At 39.0% G+C, this 22,491-nt stretch overlaps 1 long non-coding RNA gene across 10 annotated transcripts in view; it reads left to right on the forward strand.

Annotated features, from left to right (window-relative positions):
- The first annotated feature begins 1,011 nt into the window (after positions 1 to 1,011).
- LOC132869564 (uncharacterized) overlaps positions 1,012 to 22,491 on the forward strand; it is a 59,409-nt gene continuing 37,929 nt past the window's right edge. For all 10 annotated transcript variants that reach the window (XR_009650987.1, XR_009650986.1, XR_009650994.1 and 7 more), the window contains exon 1: positions 1,012 to 1,098. This is a non-coding gene — a long non-coding RNA (uncharacterized LOC132869564). The remainder of the gene's footprint in view (positions 1,099 to 22,491) is intronic.

The raw sequence follows: 22,491 nt of genomic DNA on the forward strand, positions 1-22,491 counted from the left end.
ATATGGACTGGGGGTAAAAAAACAAAAAACAAATCCGATCCTGTAACAAAGGGTTAATTTTGAAACAGGAAATGTTTAGCCATAATTGTACTTTTATTGACATGTGTTTTATGCACTAAAGCATATTTTGCAGTGTAATTGATGTGTGCATGAGTTTAATTGAATAAACAAAACTGATTTTGTGCAAGTTGTCTTTATTTATTTTTTGATAAAATATTGCACTGGTATCTATCTGCTATTGATCAAAGTTTTAGTATTGGTACTGAAAAAGATAAATGGTATCATGCAACCCTGATTAAATATATAATTTTAGTTATTTATCCATCAAAACTGCCATACTGTGCATATGTAAAATACAACTTAAAACATATTACAAACACTAAACAAGCATTCTTCCTTTCCATTTCTGGTCTTTCTTTCATGGATTAGGTTCAGCTTGAGTTTGTGTGGTTTTTCATGTGCTGTTCTAAATTATCCCTCAGGTTTTGAAGGGCCTGAGATCTGGGGAATTTTATCCAGGGATCAGAGGTCACTATACGCTCAGTGTGGAACTGTGTGCAGTCTGAGTTACTGTGCACAATGAACACACTTCTCATGTCTCTGAGCTTGTTTAATGTCTAAATGATTGACATGTCTTTCAACATATTCTCTATTCCCCAAAACAGAAATGCAGGAACACTGGAATGTTCATGACAGGCACAGATGGTCATCACACACTGAATATAAAAGAAAAAGATCAGAATTAATCACAAATTGGACTGCAGTACTTCATAATCAACAGCATGTAATCATCTCTGCTCCAAGAGAAACATTATGATTTCCTGTTTGTCATTTGATAATTTCATTCTTACTAACACAATCTTTAGCTAGAACAAATGAGAACTTCCACAAGTTCTAACAGGAAAATGAGCAGATGTTTATCCATCCTATTATCCAATCACAGACCTCAGTGGTTCCCCCCCCCCCTTCCCAGAACAAATACTGCAATATTGCTCATCAGTTCTATTTAAGTGCAAACTTTAAGAACAAGCTGAGGTGAAGTTTACAGGAATGACAGAAGACATGGTGTGGAAGTCAAGTGCTAGAAGTAGTGTCAATGTGAGTAAAGTGGCTACTTAAAATGTTTGTGGCAATGTGGAATAAAAGACGATCATTTTAATTTGTTTTTATGAGATTTGAGAAGAAAGTGTGCTGCTTATCAGAAACGGAAAAACAGAGATCTTGTTCAGGCAAAAGCAGCAGTTGCCTGGACAGACAGTCCATCCAGCTGTCTGTCTGTCCATCCATGTTTTCGTTTCTAGGCCATATCTTTAAAACTACTGAACATATCTTCATGAAACTTTGTATGCATATCAAGCAACATGTGAGCTGATGCCTGTTGCTATTTTAGATTTTTGGAAAAAAGTATTTTTCAAACTTTTACATAAATAGATTTTGACTTAGTTTCTAAGAGCAATGTTCATTTCTGGAGCATATATCCAAAACTATTCATTATACAGATTTGAAACTTGGTATACATGTTAACAAGGTGATATAGATGTGCCTTTTCATACTAAGAACTTTGAGAAATTTTAATTTTTCATGTTTCCATGGAAACAGTTTCAGATTTAGTCTCTCAGGTTAGTCCTAGGGGTAGGTTTTGTTTCTGGAGCAGAACTTGAAAACTATGAGTGGTATGGTCTTGAAAGTTGGTATATGTATTGATTATACATTAGTACATGTGCCTTTTGATACTAAGAAATGTGAGAAATTTAAATTTTTAGCTCACCTGGACCAAGGGTCTGGTGGGCTTACGCCATGGGCTGCTGAGGTCAGTGTAAAGAGGTAGGGTTGGTTTCTGGCAGCAGAACTTGAAAAACGTGACAATATCTTGAAACTTGGTATATACAGTGCCTTGAAAAAGTATTCATACCCCTTGAACTTTTTCACATTTTTCCACCTTACAACCACAAACTTAAAAGTTTTTTATTGAGATTTTATGTGATAGACCAACACAGAGTAGCACATTATTGTGAAGTGAAACAAAAATGATAAATGGTCTTCAAAATTTTAAACAAATAAAAATCTGAAAAATGTGGTGTGCATAAGTATTCAGCCCCCTGTACTCTGATACCTCTAAATACAATCCAGTGCAATCAATTGCCTTCAGAAGTCATCTAATTAGTTAATAGAGTCCTACTGTGTGTAATTTACTCTCAGCATAAATACACTTGTTCTGTGAAGGCCTCAGTGGTTTGTTAGAGAACACTGAAGAACAAACAGCATCATGAAGACCAAAGAACTCACCAGACAGGTCAGGGATAAAGTTCTGGAGAAGTTTAAAACAGGGTTAGGTTATAAAAAAATATCCCAAGCTCTGAACATCTCAAGAAGCACTGTTCAATCCATCATTCAAAAATGGAAAAAGTATGGCACAACTGCAAACCTACCAAGACACGGCCATCCACCTAAACTGACAGAGCGAGCAAGGAGAGCACTGGTCAGAGAAGCAGCCAAGAGGCCCATGATCACTCTGGAGGAGCTGCAGAAATCCACAGCTCAGGTGGGAGAATCTGTGCACAGGACAACTATAAGTCGTACACTCCACAAATCTGGCCTTTTTGGAAGAGTGGCAAGAAGAAAGCCATTGTTGAAAGACAGGCATAAGAAGTCCCGTTTGTAGTTTGCCAGAAGCCATGTAGGGGACACAGCAAACATGTGGAAGAAGGTGCTTTGGTCACATGAGACCAAAGTTTAACTTTTTGGCCTAAATGCAAAGCGCTACGTGTGGCGGAAAACTAACACTGCTCATCACCCTGCACACACCATCCCCACTGTGAAACATGGTGGTGGCAGCATCATGCTATGGGGATGCTTTTCTTCAGCAGCGACAGGGAAGCTGGTCAGAGTTGATGGGAAGATGGATGGAGCTAAATACAGGGCAATCCTGGAAGAAAACCTGGTGGAGGCTGCAAAAGACTTGAGACTGGGAAGGAGATTCACCTTCCAGCAAGACAATGACCCTAAACATACAGCCAGAGCTACAATGGAATGGTTTAGATCAGGGGTCACCAAGCTTTTTTCTCTGGGAGCCACATTGTCATTCCTGATTGTGATGGGGGGCCGGGGTCGGGACAGCTATATAACATAGAATTGTATGACCCAGACAAATATGACCACCAGCAGGCCTCATTGTGTAGTAGAGATTACTAGCCTGGCACAGCCATCCCCACTACTATATCCACACTACTATATCCACACTACTATATCAACACTTGATTCCTGGCACATATTTGTTTATCTTTACTAGCGGTTTGCAAAAGTAGTAATCGAGTCTTCACACTTTGTTTTAATTTGAAATACCACAGATATTCCATTTATTTATTTTCTAATAAAAATAACATCAAAGCTATCAAGGTAAGAAACATCTGCCTAGTTGAGGTGATTGAGACTGGCAAAGGTGAGTGGAAAATTATAAATTGTTGGTAGGACTGTTGATATTATTAATAATATTAATAATAATTGTGTGCAGCACTTAATAAAGGTCAAATAAATAGGCCTATAAAATAAATACATTAAAAAAACAGTGAAATTATAATAATATGAGCAATAGATCAATAGATCACAGCAGTTGTGCTGTGTCCTGCACGTCATTGCTCTCATCCATGGCCAAAGAAAAAAAACTTGAATTCTGATGCTTTCTCATTCAGCTGGTCATACACGTTGTCACCCAAATCTTCAGTTCGCCTGGTCATAGTAGGTGCGGAGAGACTCACCACGTTGAGCGCATCCTTCTTGTCGAAACACACCTCCTCGGCCACAGCAAGCATGCATACTTTAACAAAGTCCCCATCAGTAAATGGCTTTCTATGGGTAGCTAGTAGGTGAGCTACCTTATAGCTAGCTCAGACAGCAGCCTGGTTGATCTGGGTTTGGCAAAGGAATACATTCTATTGTGCAGCCAGTCCACATTTCATCCTCCGAATCCTGTCTTCTCTTGTTTGCCCTCGCAAACTAGCATACTCTTTGTGGCGGGTTTCGTAGTGACAATGCAGATATTTTTTGAAAACCGACACACTTTCTTTACATACAAGACAAACTGCACGGTCCTTACACTGAACGAAAAAATAATCGGTGGTCCACTGTTCTTTAAAAACCCTGCACTCTCTCTCAACTTTTCGCTGACCGCTAGCCATTTTGCTGTCCTGAACACTGACAGTTTTCTGAGCGTGCACTGCCTGTCACTGCTTGATCGCGAGCATATGACAAAAATTCGGAAAATATGAATAGTTCATTTTATAACTAAATATCAATTTGAATTGATAAAATCAGCAAAATACAAGATGCAGACATGTTATTATTTGCCAAAAAGCAATTTTAAAAAATAGGCCATGACCACTTTTGGGGATTGCCTCAAAGGGCCGGTTCAAGTGGTGGGGGCAGAGGGGCTGGGGGGCCGGTCAAAGGGGGGTGGCGGGCCGGAGTCAGCCTGCAGGCCATAGTTTGATGACCCCTGGTTTAGATAAAAGAATATTCATGTATTAGAATGGCCCAGTCAAAGTCCAGACCTAAATCCCATTGAGCATCTGTGGCAAGACTTGAAAATTGCTGTTCACAGACGCTCTCCATCCAATCTGGCTGAGCTTGAGCTATTTTGCAAAGAAGAATGGGCAAAAGTTTCAGTGTCGAGATGTGCAAAGCTGGTAGAGACATACCACAAAAGACTTGCAGCTGTAATTGCAGCAAAAGGTGGCTCTACAAAGTATTGATGCAGGGGGACTGAATACTAATGCACACCACATTTTTCAGATTGACCTGGTGACTTGTCCAGGGTGTACCCCGCCTTTCGCCCGTAGTCAGCTGGGATAGGCTCCAGCTTGCCTGCGACCCTGTAGAAGGATAAAGCGGCTAGAGATAATGTGATGTGATGTGATTTTTCAGATTTTTATTTGTTTAACATTTTGAAGACCATTTATCATTTTCATTTCACTTCACTATTATATGCTACTCTGTGTTGGTCTATCACATAAAATCTCAATAAAAAACTTTTAAGTTTGTGGTTGTAAGGTGGAAAGATGTGAAAAAGTTCAAGGGGTATGAATACTTTTTCAAGGCACTGTAGTTGGTATATAGGGTGGGGGATAGAGAGGGCTCTGTCTTCTTGTTTTCTTTCAATCAGTCTCATGCACAATATTTTGTGACAGTCTGTAGACTCTGACTCCCTGTCTTCAGCCTTCACATTAATTTTTAAATCAACGTACTTGGTTAATTTAAACTTGGTAATCTGACAGCAGAGCTCCACACTTAAGAGAATATAGTAATGCATCAACCTGATTTTTGATGTCTTTTGCGACCATATGACGTCTGTACGTGTACCACCACAGGAAACCTGATCATACGTGCAAGGCAACATATCTCAAACACGACCACTGGATAACGAAATTTGTATCTTTATTTACATAAGATAGATGGGGTTTTATCCAGTGCTTATTTTTAATTTGCTTTTTTTAAAAATAATGTGGGATTATTTACTAACATGTTTTACACTCATCAGGAGCTCCACTTTTAGGTAGTGCACACACACACACACAGTGGTGCTTGAAAGTTTGTGAACCCTTTAGAATTTTCTATATTTCTGCATAAATATGACTTAAAACATCATCAGATTTTCACACAAGTCCTAAAAGTAGATAAAGAGAAACCAGTTAAACAAATGAGAAAAATATTGTACTTGGTCATTTATTTATTGAGGAAAATGATCCAATATTAGATATATGTGATTGGCAAAAGTATGTGAACCTTTGCTTTCAGTATCTGGTTTGACCCCCTTGTGCAGCAATAACTGCAACGAAATGTTTCCGGTAACTGTTGATCAGTCCTGCATACCAGCTTGGAGGAATTTTAGCCCATTCCTCTGTACAGAACAGCTTCAACTCTGGGATGTTGGTGGGTTTCCTCACATGAACTGCTCGCTTCAGGTCCTTCCACAACATTTCGATTGGATTAAGGTCAGGACTTTGACTTGGCCATTCCAAAACATTAACTTTATTCTTCTTTAACCATTCTTTGGTAGAACGACTTGTGTGCTTAGAGTCTTGCTGCATGACCCACCTTCTCTTGAGATTCAGTTCATGGACAGATGTCCTGACATTTTCCTTTTGAATTCGCTGGTATAATTCAGACTTCATTGTTCCATCAATGATGGCAAGCCATCCTGGCTCAGATTCAGCAAAACAGGCCCAAACCATGATACTACCACCACCATGTTTCACAGATGGGATAAGGTTCTTATGCTGGAATGCAGTGTTTTCCTTTCTCAAAAACAATGCTTCTCATTCAAACCAAAAATTTCTATTTTGGTCTCATCCATCTACAAAACATTTTCCCAATAGCCTTCTGGCTTGTCCACGTGATCTTTAGCAATCTGCAGACGAGCAGCAATATTCGTTTTGGAGAGCAGTGGCTTTCTCCGTGCAGCCCTGCCATGCACACCATTGGTGTTCAATGTTCTCCTGATGGTTGACTCATGAACATTAGCCAATGTGAGAGAGGCCTTCAGTTGCTTAGAAGTTACCCTGGGGTCCTTTGTGACCTCGCTGACTCTTACACACCTTGCTCTTGGAGTGATCTTTGTTGGTCGACCACTCCTGGGAAAGGTAACAATGGTCTTGAATTTCCTCCATTTGTACACAATCTGTCTGACTATGGATTGGTGGAGTCCAAACTCTTTAGAGATGGTTTTGTAACCTTTTCCAGCCTGAAGAGCATCAACAACACTTTTTCTGAGGTCCTCAGAAATCTCCTTTGTTCGTGTCATGATACACTTCCACAAACGTGTTGTGAAGATCAGACTTTGATAGATCCCTGTTTTTTAAATAAAACAGGGTGCCCACTCACACCTGATTGTCATTCCAATGATTGAAAATACCTGACTCTAATTTCACCTTCAAATTACCTGCTAATCCTAGAGGTTCACATACTTTTGCCACTCACAGATATGTAATATTGGATCATTTTCCTCAGTAAATGACCAAGTATAATATTTTTGTCTCATTTGTTTAACTGAGTCCTCTTTATCTACTTTTAGGACTTGTGTGAAAATCTGATGATGTTTTAGGTCATATTTATGCAGAAATATAGAACATTCTAAAGGGTTCACAAACTTTCAAGCACCACTGTATATAAATTATTAGTCTTTTATTTTTTTCAACATTTGTCAAAAGGTCATGACACCTCAGTGTGTGTAGTTTGTAATGTTCATCATGTTTAAGAACAGAGAGCATTTTCTTTCCTGAAGCTCCTAGATTATTCTCTGACAGATTCAGTTCTCTCAGCTGTGAGGGGTTTGAGCTCAGAGCTGAAATCAGAGCAGCACAGGTTTCATCTGTGACACCGCACTTACGCAATCTACAGAGAGACACAGTGACACTCTCTGTTTATGAACATCAAGAGTTACTTTGTGTGTCTTGAAATCAGAAATGAGTAGTGTATGTGTGTGTGTGGGGGGGATACATTCATATATGTATGTTTAGTTTAAGATGGAAATGTTTCTCAGTGATGTCTTTTGTAAATTCAAGACATGCCGCAGTGTTTTTTGGAGAGCAATAGTTTCCTTTGTGAAAACCTTCCAGTAACAACAGTATTTTTCAGTGCTCTTTTCATGATGTTAAAACATGAACAAATAATTCAGGAATTTCTAGAGATTTCTGCATGTCTTTTGCTGTTCTCATTTGGGTTCTCTTTCACCTTCACATTTTTTATTATTTATTTATTACATTTTGTGTCTTGAAATTGGTGCATTTTTCAATTTACTAGGGATGAGCGAGTACAGCATTATCTGTATCTGTAAACCATATGAATTATCTGTATCCGTATCCGTACTCGGAGTGGCCTACCCCGGAAGTGGGTCTGGTTGTCTTGAAACGGGCAGGGCTTTAACCAGTATGTTATTTTAAGCATGCAATTGATATGGGTTGATCAGAAATTGTTATATTTATTGCTGATTAGAAAACTATTTACAGGACAGCATCAGCATTGAGCTTCAGATCAATGGTTTTGATCACGATAGCAAACGAACTATTTACAGAACAAGTTTTGCAACAATGAATACAACACATGCGGTTGCAATAATGAAATGTAATGAACAAGTTTTCATACTCAACATAACTTTCTTTTTTTAACTTTTAATTTTTTTATGATCAGTGTGATTTTTTTTTTTTATTTTTTTATTTTTTTATTTCCACACCAGGGGTGTGTGTGTGTGTGTGTGTGTGTGTGTGTGTGTGTGTGTGTGTGTAGCTTAATTTGTAATATTATTTATACCACTGCTACCTAGAAAGTGTCAGACACTCAGTGCGTGAAGTAAAATAAAACTGGTTAGAGCCAACTGACTGTTTAAAAAAAAAAAAACTCCGACGACCGGCAGAGAGAGGGAGAGAGAGAGAGAGAGAGAGTGTGTGTGTGTGTAGCTTAATTTGTAATACTTATATCACTACTACCTTTATTTTTACATGAATTACAGCAAGAAAGTGTCAGACACTCAATGCGTGAAGTAAAAAAACTGTTTTTAACCAACGGTTAAAAAAAGAAAAAAAAATCTCCGACAGGCAGAGACGCAACGCGAGTCGCTTTCTACCAAGCACCACGTTTGAATGAACCCATGTTTACCAGAACTCTACTGGTTATAAGAAAGTACAAACTGAAATAAAAACAAACTTGAAGCTGAAGAAACCCGAAACGTTAACGGAAAAGACCCGCGAACCTGAGTGACTGAGGGAGAGACAGAGAGCTGTTCTCTGTGTGAGTGAGCAGAGTGGTGTGTGTAGGGGAGGGGCGCTGTGACGCTGTGTGAGGATTTTCATTCAGGCCGAGCACAGATATTGACTCGTATTACTCGTATAATACTTGTACTCGGCAAAAGTGCTTTATCCGTACCGGATACTCATTTCAGCCGAGTATCCGGCTCAACTCTACAATTTACTGTATGTGTTTTAATGTGAGTGAGGATGTATTAATAGTGTTTTTCTATTGAGATTATTCTGTTACACAGATATGGCAGCCCTGTTCCTAACTCTGACAGAGATGTACTGAATGAACTTTCACTGAGAGAATAAACACTATTTATCTTAAAGGAGATATGCAGAGCCATGGTCTCACTTTTTGTTTATAAATGCCTTGAGACCTCAAGAATGGCAAAGGAATAGTTTTAAGCATTAACAATAAATCTAATATAGTAATTTTTACGATTAAATAGGTAGTAGTCTGAGTGAATGACCTTGACATCTGTGATGTCACCGCAGGAAGGCTATCAGTCTCATCGCCATTTCCGCTATACTAAAACACAGAGCTGACTGTAACTTCGAGCTTCCGTTTTGAGCTAGTTTATCACCATGCCATGCAGATGTGTTGCTGGGGGGTGCAGCAACATGACAGAAGGTGGATTTATGTTCCATTCAGGGCCCAAGAATGTTCAAACTGCAAAGATTTAGATGCGTTTTGCGAGAAATTCACGGGCACATTTTACTGATGACTCGTACAAAACCTCTGATCTGTTGAGGAGCGTTGGCTATAAGCCCGTATTGAAAGAGGGTGCAGTACCAACAATTGAAGGAAAAGAAAACTACAAGAAAAGTAAAGTAAGTTCAGTTGCACCAGTTCTCCCTGAGTGTGAGCCAAGGGTTGTTGCTAAAAAACCCGGGACGGAACGGCACGGGATGGGACGTAACATCACTCGGGCACTGATCTCCCCGTGGTTGTTGCTAAAACCAGTGACGTCCCTTCCCGGGTTTTTGTAATTGTCTGAGCCGAGCAGTAATGGCGGAGTACTCAGTATGGAGAAAATGGAGAATGAGTGGACCAGCTGTCTGATTTTTCTGCTGGATATGCTTGCCTCAGCAGCAATATCTTGCCCTTATGTGGAAGAAGTCAATGAATGGAGAACTGAACGAACAGCTGAAAGTCAGATTGTTTCAAAACAATTGGCCACAAGCTCGGCCTTCAAGAAGTCAGAACACAGCTGCGACTCTCATTTGGATACAAAACAACAAAAACACTCGTTGTTTACCTGCATTTAGATTAATATATGTAACTTGTATTATGTATTTAAGATACCGGTATAAGATTATTTAATTTGCTTCAGAATGCGATTGTCTCAGTTCATCTGATTATTTAATTAGCCTTTTATATTTTATCAGTGAAAATGCATGCATGTACATGTATGTTGCATAAGGTATAACACCTATCCTGTTTTAATGAGAGTCAACCCACAATCAATGAAGTCAAATCAGTCTTAGTTGAGCAAGTTGGTAACGGTATTTCTTACTTTCACCATAAATTTTTATTTATATGACCAAAGTCTATAGCTGTTAAAGGCCTCTGCCTTAAAACCAGTTACTGCTGTGACGTCACCCACCCAGGGCTGGCTGGCTCAGCGGGGCAGCTCGAATGCCAACTTTGTGGTCGATTTTAACTCTCAATAAATAAATAAATAAATAAATATATTTTTTATTCCCATTTATGCAGCATACAAGAGTCAAAGATGGAGATACGATCCACTCAGAAATGTACTTAAAAATAAAGGTTCTGCTTATGTCCTTTAAGCTATTTTTTGAGATAAGATAAGATAAGATAAGATAAGATAAGATAGCCTTTTATTATCCCACAAGGGGAAATTTACATTGTTCCAGCAGCAAAATATATAAAGAGAAAAAGATAAGGCAGTGAAAGAGTTATGCAAAAGTACTAAGTCTACAAAAAAAGGATATATATAAAAGAAATAAACTACAAATTTAGAGATAAAAAAATTAACAAATTTGCATAAATTAACAGGTTTGCAGATACAGTGCTCAGCATAAATGAGTACACCGCCTTTGAAAAGTAACATTTTAAACAATATCTCAACGAACACAAACAATTTCCAAAATGTTGAAAAGACAAAGTTTAATATAACATCCGTTTAACTTATAATGTAAAGTTAATAAAATACACTTAGATTACACATTTTTCAGTTTTACTCAAATTAGGGTGGTGCAAAAATGAGTACACCCCACAACAAAAACTACTACATCTAGTACTTTGTATGGCCTCCATGATTTTTAATGACAGCACCAAGTCTTCTAGGCATGGAATGAACAAGTTGGCGACATTTTGCAACATCAACCTTTTTCCATTCTTCAACAATGACCTCTTTTAGTGACTGGATGCTGGATGGAGAGTGATGCTCAACTTGTCTCTTCAGAATTCCCCATAGGTGTTCGATTGGGTTCAGATCAGGAGACATACTTGGCCACTGAATCACTTTCACCCTATTCTTCTTCAGAAATCCAACAGTAGCCTTAGATGTGTGTTTAGGATCATTGTCATGTTGGAAAAGTGCACAACAACCAAGGGCACGGAGTGATGGTAGCATCTTCTCTTTCAGTATAGAGCAATACATCTGTGAATTCATGATGCCATCAATGAAATGCAGCTCCCCGACACCAGCAGCACTCATGCAGCCCCACATAAGGACACTGCCACCACCATGTTTCACTGTAGGCACCATGCATTTTTCTTTGTATTCCTCACCTTTGCGACGCCATACAGTTTTGAAGCCATCAGTTCCAAAAACATTTATCTTGGTCTCATCACTCCAGAATATAGAGTCCCAGTAGTCTTCATCTTTGTCAGCATGGGCCCTGGCAAACTCTAGGCAGGCTTTTTTGTGCCTGGGCTTTAGGAGAGGCTTCTTTTGTGGACGGCATCAATGCATGCCATTCCTCTGCAGTGTACGCCGTATTGTGTCACGGGAAATAGTCACCCCAGTTTGGCTTTCTATTTCTTGAGATAACTGCAGTGAACTTGCATGCCGATTTTCTTCGACCCTTCTCATCAGAAGACGCTCCTGTTGAAATGTTAACTTCTGTGGATGACTTGGACGTCTCTGTAAGATGGTTGCAGTTCCATCTTTCTTAAATTTTTGTACCACTTTTGCTACAGTATTCTGACTGATAAGTAAAGCTTTGCTGATCTTCTTGTAGCCTTCACCTTTGTGGTGTAAAGAAATTATTTTCTTTGGGGAATTCTGAAGAGACAAGTTGAGCATCACTCTCCATCCAGCATCCAGTCACTAAAAGAGGTCATTGTTGTAGAATGGAAAAAGATTGATGTTGCAAAATGTCGCCAACTTGTTCATTCCATGCCTAGAAGACTTGGTGCGGTCATTAAAAATCATGGAGGCCATACAAAGTACTAGATGTAGTAGTTTTTGTTGTGGGGTATACTCGTTTTTGCACCACCCTAATTTGAGTAAAACTGAAAAAATGTGTAATCTAAGTTTATATTATTAACCTTACTTTCACATTATAAGTTAAACAGACGTTATATTAAACTTTGCCTTTTCAACATTTTGGAAATTGTGTTCATTGAGATATTGTTTAAAATGTTACTTTTCAAAGGCGGTGTACTCATTTACGCTGAGCACTGTTAAGTAGGAAAGAGATCAGCTTATGTTGAAATGCCTCATTCTGAGTTAACCTTGGTTTATGATAGGTGCTGTTAAAGAAAAAAAAAGTCATTGTTTGTTAAAATGTTTGTCTGATGTTATTGAAATAACACACAAAAAAAAGGGGGGGGGATGTCATATATGGTAATCATATGTGCCTGGACATATACTGTGTCACTTATGGTAATGCCTGAGGGCTACCTGGAGGGTGCTGCAGGAAGTTAGGGGGAGTTAGCCGATGTGCTATGTTGTGCTGCTCAAGCTGATTCATTAAAGCCTGTTAAAGATATTTAAGAGCCTCCTTCACTATCATTTACAGTACACACTATTTCAGTTTTAAATTTTTTTTTTTAAATCAACAAAAGGACCACTGATTGAACATAATTAGTGTAAGCTCTATATTGGTCTTTTTATATTTGGATTTTTTTTTACCTTTTCACTTTTATTATTAATTTTTTTTAGATAGGTTCTATTTCACTGCTGCTTTTAAACTCTGCTGTTTTGTGCTGCAGCTTCTCACATATGTACATCTGACCCAAAGATGTGACAAATCATCAGTGTGCAGTGAAAAGAAACAATGTTCCTCCTCAGGACATTGATGAACCTAAAACTTCTGCTTCAGTCTCACTATTAGAGAATGTGTGTTACTGAGGAGCAGGCCATATGACTCTGAGAGATGATCTTACCTCAGGGTCTCCGTTTTACAGTGAGGATTCTCCAGTACAGCAGAGAGACACTTCAATCCTGAGTCGCCTACAGTATTATAGGACAGATTCAGTTTTGTCAGGTGTGAGGAATTTGATCCCAGAGCTGAAGTCAGAGCAGCACAGCCTTCATTTGAGACACCACACTCCCACAACCTGTACAGAGACACACCCTTCATTAATTGATTTTTATCTTGGTTTAAGACTTACTGTAAAGATGATATGTTTGTAAAAAGACTTTTTATTCAAAATGACAAGGATTTAATATCACCTGTTTACTTAACAATGTACAACCCCGATTCCAAAAAAGTTGGGACAAAGTACAAATTGTAAATAAAAACGGAATGCAATGATGTGGAAGTTTCAAAATTCCATATTTTATTCAGAATAGAAGATAGATGACATATCAAATGTTTAAACTGAGAAAATGCATCATTTAAAGAGAAAAATTAGGTGATTTTAAATTTCATGACAACAACACATCTCAAAAAAGTTGGGACAAGGCCATGTTTACCACTGTGAGACATCCCCTTTTCTCTTTACAACAGTCTGTAAACGTCTGGGGACTGAGGAGACAAGTTGCTCAAGTTTAGGGATAGGAATGTTAACCCATTCTTGTCTAATGTAGGATTCTAGTTGCTCAACTGTCTTTGGTCTTTTTTTGTTGTATCTTCTGTTTTATGACGCGCCAAATGTTTTCTATGGGTGAAAGATCTGGACTGCAGGCTGGCCAGTTCAGTATCCGGACCCTTCTTCTATGCAGCCATGATGCTGTAATTGATGTAGTATGTGGTTTGGCATTGTCATGTTGAAAAATGCAAGGTCTTCCCTGAAAGAGACGTCATCTGGATGGGAGCATATGTTGCTCTAGAACCTGGATATACCTTTCAGCATTGATGGTGTCTTTCCAGATGTGTAAGCTGCCCATGCCACACGCACTAATGCAACCCCATACCATCAGAGATGCAGGCTTCTGAACTGAGCGCTAATAACAACTTGGGTCGTCCTTCTCTTCTTTAGTCCGAATGACATGGCATCCCTGATTTCCATAAAGAACTTCAAATTTTGATTCGTCTGACCACAGAACAGTTTTCCACTTTGCCACAGTCCATTTTAAATGAGCCTTGGCCCAGAGAAGACGTCTGCGCTTCTGGATCATGTTTAGATATGGCTTCTTCTTTGAACTATAGAGTTTTAGCTGGCAACGGCGGATGGCACAGTGAATTGTGTTCACAGATAATGTTCTCTGGAAATATTCCTGAGCCCATTTTGTGATTTCCAATACAGAAGCATGCCTGTATGTGATGCAGTGCCGTCTAAGGGCCCAAAGATCACGGGCACCCAGTATGGTTTTCCGGCCTTGACCCTTACGCACAGAGATTCTTCCAGATTCTCTGAATCCTTTGATGATATTATGCACTGTAGATGATATGTTCAAACTCTTTGCAATTTTACACTGTCAAACTCCTTTCTGATATTGCTCCACTATTTGTCAGCGCAGAATTAGGGGGATTGGTGATCCTCTTCTCATCTTTACTTCTGAGAGCCGCTGCCACTCCAAGATGCTCTTTTTATACCCAGTCACCTATTGCCAGTTGACCTAATGAGTTGCAATTTGGTCCTCCAGCTGTTCCTTTTTTGTACCTTTAACTTTTCCAGCCTCTTATTTGCCCCTGTCCCAACTTTTTTGAGACGTGTTGCTGTCATGAAATTTCAAATGAGGCAATATTTGGCATGAAATTTCAAAATGTCTCACTTTCGACATTTGATATGTTGTCTATGTTCTATTGTGAATACAATATCAATTTTTGAGATTTGTAAATTATTGCATTCCGTTTTTATTTACAATTTGTACTTTGTCCCAACTTTTTTGGAATCGGGGTTGTAATTAAAAGTTATCATACTGAGTGTTATATCTAGTTCATCTCATCTGTTGTGAACAGAGCATAGCAGACTGACCATTAACTTTAATCAGAGAGAGAGAGAGAATCTCAGATGGGTCTCTACTTCATAGCCTATGTCGAGCATCCATATAACAATACAGATTTATATTATTGAAGAATCAAAGAAGTAAAAGTCAAGTCAATTTATTTGTATAGCACTTTTAACAACAGACATTGTTGCAAAGCAGTTTTACAGAAAAATCCAGATTTTAAACATAAGAATTAATAAATGTATCACTAATGAGCAAGCCTGAGATGATGGTGATTAGGAAAAACTCCCTGAAACAACATGAGGAAGAAACTTTGAGAGGAACCAGACTCAAAAGGGAACCCATCCTCATTTGGGTGAAACAGATTGCATGATTTTAAATAACTTGCTTCTATAAGTGTGTCCTATATGATCAAAAAGTGCAGTTGTGTAACCAGGAAATTCATAATAGTTTTGGCATGAAGTCTATTTTGTTGAAGTTATCAACTGTTCGGGGCGGCATGGTGGTGCTCTGGTTAGCACTGTCGCCTCACAGCAAAAAAGTTCTGGGTTCGAGCCCAGCAGTCAACGGGGGCCTTTCTGTGTGGAGTTTGCATATTCTCCCCATGTCTGCATGGGTTTCCTCCAGGTGCTCTGGGTTCGCCCACAGTCCAAAGACATGCAGGTTAGGCTAATTGGTGGCTCTAAACTGACCGTAGGTGTGAATGTAAGTGCGAATGGTTGTTTGTCTATGTGTCAGCCCTGCGATGACCTGGTGACTTGTCCAGGGTGTACCCCACCTCTTACCCATAGTCAGCTGGGATAGGCTCCAGCTTGCCTGCGACCCTGTAGAACAGGATAAGTGGCTACAGATAATGGATGGATGGATGGATGGATGGATGGATGGATGGATGGATGGATGGATGGATGGATGAACTGTTCATTGATGGAGATTTGAGTGCAAAACTGTTCATGACAACTGCAGTCCTAAAGTTATCATGGCAATTGTACTCCTCAGCCATCATAGCAAAACTGATTGTATTAACAGTCTAGAGCCTATCGTAAAATGTTTGAGTGATTAAGTAAAATGTTTGAGTGACATTGAGTGATTAACAGTTCTGTGGGTGGAAATGTTTTATTGATAATAGAGGTCATAGGAAAATGGCCAGATTGGCCTAAGCTGCCAGGAAGGATATTGTAAGTATATAACCACTCTTTATAACCACAGTGAGCAGAAAAGCATCTCAGCATGCTACAGCAGAAGACCACATTGGGTTCCACTCCTACAGCCAAGAACAGTAGTCTTAGAATCAAGAACAAGTTCCTATTAAAGTGGCCAGTGAGTGTAGAATCATGGTGAAAAACAAACTAACATGAATTAGCACTAAGATATAACGTGAAGTAGAAAACATTCCTTTTGATGAGAATTAAAGGTAGACTGCCTTTTAGATTTTTCAAGTTTACGTAAGTCATAAAAATAATTTTCCCTGATACCCAATTATTTTTGTTTCGTAGGCCGAAAGCTACTGAATTTGAATCACAGACTTCCAATTTTATTAGGTTTTTTATATAGAACAATTAATGAATTTAAGGTCACGTGACCCTAAATTCTCTATTTTTTCCTGATTCACCATAACCCAATTCAAGATACTATGTCATGCATCATGTGGTGGGCTTTCCCCGTTTGCGCAAGGCATTGTGGGATACAAATTTGAAACAGGAGAGAAAAATGGAGGACACAAATGAAACGTGAAAGACTGACTACAGTAACGGAAAGCAAGAAGAAAAGATGCTATTTTGCGAAGGAAAGGAAACGCAGGACGAAACTAATAAATATCCAATACTAATATTTTTTAAAGATATTACAGAAATAAACATATATCACAATGACCAAATTTCAGAGGGAACTAAATTTCACCAATTTTATGAAGTCGAAAGGCCATCTAGCTTTAACATTGATATTTTCTCAACCAGATTACTTGATAATTTCTTGTAAAATAAAATATTACTGAATTATAAAACTAATAAAGTGTGGAAATGTCTACAAATTTGCTTCACTGGGTTCTATGGGTTTAGTATATGAAATTCACAGTAAATTGGAAGTGTAGCTGGTTACATATTCAGTTTTACACATTATTTTTGTTCTCTTCTCAAAACCAGGTGTAAATTAGCACCGTGTGTTAATGGGAGTAGTTGCCAGGTGCCCAGGTTTAAGGAGGTATTTGGCTCGTCCAGCATGGATTGAGGCTTTGATTTTTTTTAAATGTAGATTAGTTATCATATCTGTACATTAAAACATACTGTAGCACTGTGATCTCCTCACACACACACACACACACACACACACACTGATCCTGTTTTCAAATTCATCTCTGTGTTACTCTATAAATGTATTGGAGTCACTGGGTTTACTCAGTCTTTAGTTATGACAACATGTGTAATAATACGAGACCATTTTAGGATCTTAGTGAAATATCTGTTCATGAAAAATGCATGGTTTTAATTATCCTTATCTACTAAGCTGCTTCTGTATCACAGATCTGGCAACCCTATTCACAGGCGCTAGATGGAGACGTAGACATACTGAATGAACATTCACTGACAATAAACATCATTTCAATTTTTAAGAACAGTGAAAAAAATCAACAGAAGGATTGTTGATGTGGCTAACAATTTTTGGAAACACCTTTTGCTCTCTTTTGAAATGAGAAATTCTAAATTGAGGGTTTTTTTTTAACCTGTTTCCTTCCTATGGCATTAATTTATTCATGTCACTGCTGCTAGTAAACCCTCCAGCTCACACACAATGCATTTAGTTTGTGTCTCAGGTGCAGTTCATGTGATTAGTCACAATGTGGTAGTAAATCTCACAGTAATTCCAGACAAATTGAAGTCACATCAAGTCATATTTTGTGCAGGTTCTCACATACATACATCTGACCCAAAGATTCCGTGACTAATCATCATTGTGCAATCAAAAGAAACAATCTTCCTCCTCAGGACATTGATGATGAACCTAAAACATCTGCTTCACTCTAACTATTAGAGACCGTGTCTTTACATAATATTACATGGCATTTAGTAGACGTTCTTATCCAGAGCGAAGTAAAACAAATGCAAAAGTCAGGTACAAGAATGAACTTCTAAACAAGAAAGTTCTAGTGCCTACTGAATAAGTGATAGAATAATATTAAAAGTAGAACTTCTTGCTGTGGTGTTTATGTGATTCATTGACCCAAATGGTGTGCTGTTTCCTCTTGCGTGTTGTGTTTATTTAATTTGTTTCTTTGGGTTAATGGTATACACTGTGTGCAGCAAGGGCGTAACCATGGTATAAATATTGGGGGGGTCCAAATTTGAGCCCTTCCCAAAATATTTTTAAGTGCATTTCGTGCAATTTTTATATGGGCCTATTGATAAAGATGTGCTTATCTAGAACATTGTTTTGATGAATACAATTACCAATGAACATGTTAACATTTATATCTTGTTTTTTTTTAATTGTGTATCAGGCAAAACACAAAACAGAATGTGCAACTGCAAAACATGTAACGCAATACAACATACAAAAAACATGTAAAACATTGCATGAAAATCTGTCACACCAGAGCTAGTCACACACACACACAAACACATTTCAAACAAATGCAGAAATGCCAGATTGCTACAAAAAAATGGCTACCAAAGCAATAGAAAGGAGCATTACCCTGGTTAATAGGTCAAAACAACATAGAACTTTGTAGAAAATATATTGACTTTATCTAAATAAATGGCCCAAAAATATGGAGGCGTTCAAGAATAGAGGGCTACCGCATGACGTCACCGTACCGCAAGATTTTGTTAGGGCGCCATATTGGAAGACCTCAAGTATATACATACAAAACAAACTACGAGCGAGAGTGAAGTGACACGATGGCTGATAAGTCTGGTTATGTGAGTACATTACCAGCTGCAGAAAGGGCACGGTATGTGGAGAAACTGGCTGTGATTGATGGGTTTGACCCATATGATAAGGCTCAGGGCAAGGGAGAATGGAAACATAAGGAGGACCTGACACCAATTCTGCCATCTGTTCGCTACCCAGACATTGTAAACTATTTGTTGTTTACACCCAATGCCTACACTGCTGATGACTTGAAGGCCTACAAAGGGCTACAGGCTTACAATTATGTTGTTAGTGGCTTGGTTCATGATATTACAGCTGTTGTTAAGAATAACCTACATATAGTTATGGCCAAGGTAATCTTGTTGATATTTATCTTTTAATAATATATCTTTTCAGTTGAAAAATTAATACTTTTTGCTACTATTAAGGTATCCATAATTTAGGTTAATTTATCCAAATTATACATATGTATTTATGATCTATGCCTACACAACAACTATGCTTTATTTATATAATAGGAGAGAGAGCAAGCCCCAAACCATCCTAAAATTATTATTATTATTATTATTATTATTAAATTGTAGAAGTCTGGGAGGCTTGCTCCTCATACAGTTATCAACTTGGGGCCAGTTTAGCATGTTTTAAATCTGAATTTCTTGCGTTTGCTTACCTCAAAGTGTCCGCAGATCATGCACAGACTTATCCATTATATCCACAGTTTTTTGCCAAGTCTCACACAGGTTTCTTTCAAGTCTACTGTTGGGCCAATAAATCATAAATAAAACAGCTCAGATTTGTTTGTTTAAGTCGTTTGCCACTCCACTTTATTCTCGTGGGTTCACATACCGCTGCCGTTATTTCCCCCTAATCACGAGTTTGTTGGTCTTCCAATATGGCGCAGGGTCTGTTTACTTCCGGTTTCGGGTGACGTCAGTGAAATCCCTCTATAATGACTGACCAAAATGATAATTTTATTTAATTTATTTACATTTAATTAAAGGACAGTATGCTCTTATTACTAGCCTACTGATGACATGCAGCCTATGATGAGGTTAAAAATAAAGTTGTTTTAAGGACTCGTAATACAATGCTCTTTACCAGTTCATCTTCAGAGCAGGTCTCTGTCTGTTCCCTTCCTCCACCATGCCTGTGACTCTCTGTGACAGACTCATCATGTCTGTGACTCGTCTGGAAAAAAAGGCGAATGTCAGCCCGTTGGTCCTTCCAAGGGCGTAAAAACAGTGTTGATATTGGTGGGGACATAATTTGGCCAAGCGCCCCAGTGCGCCATGGTTGTCGCATGAAATGTGGCCTACACTGTACAAATGATTGGTTGTCCATTCCTTTGTGTTATTTTGATTTTTAGCACCAGGTACACTCAGTCTTAGACTTAGGCTAACATCTGCATGTATACGGGCAATACATTATCACACAGAGAAAGTGGACATTGAAGTTGCTGTGAATTTTGCTGTAGTGGATGACCTACCCAAAATACAACAACACAATCAATCAAAATTATGTGCTGCTGCTTCATTTTCACACAACTTTTACTATTTTCACACATTTGAAATATCATGTGCTTCCTTTTGAGTTACTGCAATTTCAGAATCTGGAAGTAATGTAGGTATGGGTGGTAGAAGTGTGAAGAGTTTTGGTAGTTGTAGTGCATTTTGCAAAAATGTTTATTCATTAAGTTGAAAGGGTTAAGTGACCATTGTTTCACATTTTTACATTTTATTGCAGAGGTTACATACATATGCATATACACATGCATATATACATATGCATATACATGCAAACAATGAGCAAGAAAAAAGTAAATATAAGTAAACATTTAGCATTACCTACAAGCATTTATTAGTGTGTGTGTGTGTGTGTGTGTGAGAGAGAGAGAGAGAGAGAGAGAGACATAGAGAGAGAGAGATTGCAAACAGAAACTCCTTGCTGTTACAGGATCATATGACAAAAATGTCATATTATGTCTTCCTTACGTTTTCTTTTATTGCCCGACATCACTGCCTGTGTGCTGTTTTGCTGTAGCAGCGAGCTGGATGCTGATTTTACCGCTTGCTACTGCTTACAGCCAATGACAACAAAAAACCATAGCAACGTCAAGGCAACGGGAGGTGGGCCAATCAAAAACCATAGCAACGTCAAGGCAACGGGAGGTGGGCCAATCAAAAACCATAGCAACGTCAAGGCAACGGGAGGTGGGCCAATCAAAAACCATAGCAACGTCAAGGCAACGGGAGGTGGGCCAATCAAAAACCATAGCAACGTCAAGGCAACGGGAGGTGGGCCAATCAAAAACCATAGCAACGTCAAGGCAACGGGAGGTGGGCCAATCAAAGCTTCATAAAGCTTTTTTACCTGCTGTCCCCACCAATAGTCAGCCGTCTTTGAGAGGTCTGTTCACAACTGAAAATCAGCTGGAAGCGATACCGCGTTTGGTGTTTTTATTCAGTGTTTCCCGCATCGCGGCTTCTCCATTCAAAAATGGTATGGACATTTTAAACTCAGCTGAATATTGGTATGGACGCGTCCATACGCATTTTTACGCCCATGGGTCCTTCCTTTTCTTTGCGGCTACCGCCATTTGAATGTGTCCACCAGCAGCCTACCTGACAGTCCGACTGAGTGGATTTTCAAACCAACGAACCACATGGGCTGACCCAAGTGCACAATCATAGGGGGTGGTCGCAAAGGTTTTTTTTTGTTGTTGTTGTTTCTCTGTGCTTCCTAAATTGAAAGTAAATCGGACATAACAAGTGAAGGATTCATTATAGCCATGGTTCAGGATGGCATATTATTTGTCTCATATTGATTTAATACGCCAAATATTGGGGGGGGGACAGATTGGTACTTTCCCAATATTGGGGGGGGACATGTCCCCCCAGTGCCTATGGTGGTTACGCCCATGGTGTGCAGTGAATTTTGCTGTGTTTTCTGATTAACATTATTTGCTGTGATATTGTTTGTGTGATTGTATAGCAACCAGCTGATTATTCCAGCTAGCTGACTATTCCCTCGGCCTCGCGCTTGCTGCGCGTGAGACTGCTTGATTGTTAATTGATGGACAGGTGTGTACCACAGATTGAGACAGTGTAGGAGGAAGCAGACCCAGACACAATAAAAAAGGACACATGCAGGCAGGCAGGAGAGGCAAAGGGCTGGAGCAGGGTGCTTCGTCGAGAGAACATGGACCCGGAGTCTTGATTCAACGCATACTAAAGCTAAGTAAAGGAAAGTCCGCCTGCTGATACTGGACTCGCTGGTTTATTGAAATAGCATTCACAAAGCAGGATGATTGTTGGCAATATTCGGCACGTTTCCGCTGAAAAAACTCAAGCGGCTTATCAGCGTGATTGGGGTGTAATGCAGGGGTCACCAAACTTTTTTCTCTGGGGGCCACATTGTCGTTCCTGACTGTGATGGGGGGCCGGGGTCGGGTCAGCTATATCACAGAATTGTATGACCCAGACAAATATGACCACCAGCAGGCCTCATTGTGTAGTAGAGATTACTAGCCT

This window comes from Neoarius graeffei, chromosome 21 (genome assembly GCF_027579695.1).
Source record: "Neoarius graeffei isolate fNeoGra1 chromosome 21, fNeoGra1.pri, whole genome shotgun sequence".
NCBI lineage: Eukaryota > Metazoa > Chordata > Actinopteri > Siluriformes > Ariidae > Neoarius > Neoarius graeffei.